Source organism: Echinops telfairi, unplaced genomic scaffold, assembly GCF_000313985.2.
Source record: "Echinops telfairi isolate 266 unplaced genomic scaffold, ASM31398v2 ScPeMD7_7467;HRSCAF=8505_1, whole genome shotgun sequence".
Taxonomy (NCBI): domain Eukaryota; kingdom Metazoa; phylum Chordata; class Mammalia; order Afrosoricida; family Tenrecidae; genus Echinops; species Echinops telfairi.
Window position 1 is genome coordinate 11550517 of NW_022111368.1, and position 4768 is coordinate 11555284.

General features: G+C 42.6%; 1 pseudogene; it reads left to right on the top strand.

Moving 5' to 3' along the window:
• The first annotated feature begins 366 nt into the window (after positions 1-366).
• On the top strand, positions 367-1449 carry LOC101644250 (annotated as a pseudogene).
• The last annotated feature ends 3319 nt before the right edge of the window (positions 1450-4768 follow it).

Genomic DNA, 4768 nt, shown 5'->3' on the forward strand with positions numbered 1-4768 from the left:
GGGGAGAAGATGGGAAACTGATCACAATGATCTACATATAACCCACTCCCTAGGGGACGGACAATAGAAAAATGGGCGAAGGGAGGCATTGGTCAGTGTAAGACATGAAAAAATAATAACAATTATCAAGGGTTCATGAGGGTGGGAGGATGGGGGAGGGAGGGGGTAAAATGACAAACTGATACAAGGGCTCAAGTAGAAAGAAAATGTTTTGAAAATTATGGTGGCAACAAATGTACAAATGAGCTTGACACAATGTATGTATGGATGGATTGTGATAAGAGTTGTATAGGATCCAGCTCCTGGACCTGAAATCGGGCCACAGCCTCCTGAGATGTGCCCTCCTCGTCCCTCTGCCTGCCGACCATGGAGCCCCGCAAAGTGAGCGAGCTGTGGGCCTTCGTGAAAATGTGTAAGCAGGACCCAAGCGTCCTTCACACGGAGGAAATGCACTTTCTGAGGGAGTGAGTGCAGAGCATGGGTGGTAAAATACCACCTGCTACTCATAGAGCCAAATCAGAAGAAAATACCAAGGAAGAGAAAACAGATAATAGGAAGTCAGAGGAAAACATAAAGACAGATGAACCATCAAGCGTCAAAAGTGACCTAGAAATTGACAATGAAGGTGTGATTGAACCAGATACAGATGCCCCTCAGGAAATGGGAGATGAAACTATAGAGATAACTGAAGAGATGATGGATCAGGCAAATGACAAGAAAGTGGCTGCCATTGAGGCCCTAAATGATGGTGAACTACAGAAAGCTATTGATCTATTCATTGACGCCATCAAACTGAATCCCCGCCTGGCCATTCTTTATGCCAAGAGAGCCAGTGTCTACATCAAACTACAGAGGCCAAAAGCTGCCATCCAAGACTGTGACAGAGCCATTGAATCTGAGCCTGATTCAGCTCAGCCTGCAAGTGGAGAGGGAAAGCACATAGGCTTTTGGGCCATTGGGAAGACGTTGCATATGACCTTGCCCTTGCTTGTAAACTGGACTATGATGAAGACGCTAGTGGAATGCTGAAAGAAGTTCAGCTGAGGGCCCAGAAAATTGCAGAACATAGGAGAAAGTATGAGCAAAAATGTGAAGAGTAAGAGATCAAAGAAGGAATAGAAAGAGTTAAGAAAGCCCGGGAAGAACATGAAGAAGCCCAGAGGAAGGAGGAAGCTAGAGGACCATCAGGAGCTCAGGTGGCTTGCCTGGGGTGATGCCTGGTAATTTTCCTGGAGGCATGCCTGGAATGGGAGCGGGTATGGCAGGAATGCCTGGGTTCATGGGATTCTTAGGGATCCAGAGGTTCTTGCTGCCATGCAGGATCCAGAACTTCTGGAGGCATTCCAGGATGTGGCCAAGAACCCAGCAAATATGTCAAAATATCAGAGGAACCCTAAGATGATGAATATCATCAGTAACTTGTCAGCCAGATTTGGACGTCAAGCATAATGCTGTTTGACAAATAAAGCCCTTGCCGAAGGAAAAGCAAGCTAGAGCATTTATTGGATGTCGCAATAATATAAACCAGTGTACCTCCGACCTTCTCATCAAGAAAGCTGGGGTGCTGCGAAGACCACCCTTACCCTGCAACTCCAGTGCCGCTGGACATTTTACAGTTGTTTTTCATTAGGGTATTCATTCAGATCACGTGTTCCTTTTAGGAAGTACAAACTTTAAATACTTTTTTTATTAAATACTTTTAAAATCTTAATAATATCTAAAGCAAATGGGTGTGTTAATGCCTACATTTTTCATTACTAATCATTTTGGTTTTGTTTCTTTGAATTGGTTGGGTAAAAAGGTAATGTATGGAAGATTTGTCACTAGCTTGAGCAAAATTAAGGCTTATCAAGAGAGACAAATACAAGTCATTTAAATCGATGGAAATGAGATACATAGATGGCAACGTGAGGCATATTAATTTGTCCTTTTAAGTGCTTTATTTCTTCCAAAATAGATTGATTTCGATGCTCAAACTTGGGAACTCACCTGTATTGTGGAAGGACCTCTGTAGGGACTGGGGGTGGTTGGCAGGATGGCAGTGGTCCTTCTACATTTTAAGTAAGATGAGCCCCTTTGCAGGTAACATGTACATCTGACACTGGTAAAGGGATGGTTTCTGTAATGCTGCTGTGGAGTTGGCTTGCTTACTCTGTAATTGTCCAATGTATAAAATAAATGTTTCAGGTTATTTCCACATAGGGGGGAAAAGGGAGTACTCCTCTTGTATTTCTCTGTTTAAAAGTTGTATGTCTGGACCCAAGATAGCCAATTCCACTTTCCACTTATTTGCCAGCCTTTCTCTTCATCACCTCCTTTGTTTTCTTCACTCCTCTTGGCTTTTTAAAATTGGTTTATTTTCACCAGCAGCATCATTGCTGGCATCATTCACAGCATAATTGTGCAAGCATGTTCAATGCTGGGCTTAATGTAGTATGTGACTTATGGTAATTATATAGGGTAACACCTATTACAGCTGTAGTTTCTTATTTGGTCAAGAGATATCGTACTTATACATTAGACTTGCACATCGGTGAAATCCTGTCCTATCCTAGATGTTAGAAGGGATTCATTCTCTTTGGTGTTTCATTCATCTTGTAAAATTCAACTCTGTTTTGGAGAGTGAGGAGTGAATTGAGGTATGCATACAGGGAACCCTAACATTTCCATTCAGCATAGATGATATCTGTGATGGTTCTTACCAAGTTGACTATTTCTTTTCTTTTTTAAAAAAAATATTTTACTGGGGGCTTGTACAGCTCTTATCACAATCCATACATATATCCATTGTGTCAAGCACATGAGTTGATTATTCCTTAACTATTGATGATTTATTTTTTCCCTATTTAGTTCTTCCTCAAGTACCGCAGTTATAGTCCCACCCCTGCTCCCTCTTTTCTAAGGGGGAAAAATAACACGTTTTCTACTGCTTGTTCCATTCTTATTTTAAATAAGACTGTGTATTGTCACTGTGCACTTGGACTTTAACTAGGTTTCTACCTATCTTTCATTTTAAATGCGAGCATTTAAAAGCCATGGGTGCTAATCCTCTGCCCTCTAAAGAAACAACAGCGGTGGTAGTGTAGTAGGATCCTGGAGTACTTTTCTGACATTATAAGGAAATTGATTCCAGTTCTAACCCTTAGGTTTTCTAACTCCTTGGCCTTCTGTCCCCTTTGCAGGATAAAAAGTACTAAGTGCCCACTGATAGTTAAAACCTTTTTGTATTATAGCCCATAATCCCATGTGCCCCCACCCACCCAGGGGGCAGTATTGCCTACTTTGAGAAACACTGTTCTAAACCCTGTTGCTGTACGTAAGCAAATAGAAATGTATGTAAAATTAAAATGAGAAAAGGCTGTAAAAAGAACAAAAAGAGATAGAGATCTGTATGAGCCCCCAATAAAATTATTAAAAAGAGCTTTATATAACAAGTAATTGTACATTAAGAAAACATCCCAGCCCAGTCCAAATCAAGCCCATAAGTGACACATTAGCCCATATGTCCAATGCTAGTCCATACATTCCTCTTTAGATTCACACAGCCACACACTAATGCCAAATGCAGAAAGCACAGGCCAGTGGGTGGAAAAATCTGTGGATCCAGTGCTGGTACAAGCAGCTCAGCGCTTGCACGGGTCTCCATGTGGCTCCTCCAGCTCCCAGGGATCTGGCTGCATCAGCTTAGCTCCATCAGGCTCATTGTCAGTAATGTCTTGCAGGAAGTAAGCGTGTGTCCCGCCTCCAGTGAGCTATTTATCTCCTTAGTGCCTCCAAATGAGGTCATGAAGCTGCGGCCCAATTAACAGGCTACACTCCACCCCATTCACTCTTAAGTCTCAAATTGACAGCAGATTATGTAACTATCACAAGTACCCAGGTTCCCCTTTTGGTCAGGGAGTGAATTCCTCTCCTTCTTGTAAGGTCCCCTCCAGGAAAATTCTTTTTCACTTCCTGTCAAGGGAACTCAGTTTTATGGCTTGTGCTTCTTTCCTTTATTCCAATTCTGGGTACTGCCTCTTCCTGGGCCCAAAGCCCCTTCAATTATCTCATTAAGAACTTCTCCAACGGCTTATACTACTGATTTTGTTAAGTTTTCCTCTGGACAACTACATCTGCAAGTCCACCTTCAAAGATGGATGGTCCCCAGAGGGAACTTTTAACCCTTCCACAGTCACTCAGGTCTGAGCTATGGTCACTGGAGACCCAGGACATCCTGACCAGTTCCCATATACTGACCAATGGCTTGACGTGGTAGAATCTCTGTTCTAAACAATACCGAATCAGGCTAAGTGCCAGGCAAGGAATCCAAAAACATGTCACCCATTTACTACAAGCCAGTATCCTAGTCCCCTGCAAGTCCTTTTCTTCCTATCCAAAAACCTGGGACTAATGTCTATCACCTGTTCAGGACCTACAAGAAGTCAACAAAACAGTACAAATTCTTTATCCTACTGTGCCTCATCCGCACCCCCTGCTCACATTCTAGTGAGTCTCCTGTATTCTTCACAGTTTAAGACCTGAAAGATGCATTTTTCTCCATACTAGCAGCATCCAACTAGCCTTTTTTTGCTTTTGAATAGACTGACCCCACAACCAATGTTTCATTCCAGCTAACCTAGACTTGACTTCCCCAGAGATTCAAATACTCTTCCACCTTGTTCAGGGAAGCCCTCAGCCAAGTTTTAAAGCCTTTTGTTTCTGCTCATCCTGACCTGTCTCTTCTTCAGTATGTTGATGACTTGCTACTAGCTGCCAGCTCTTTAGC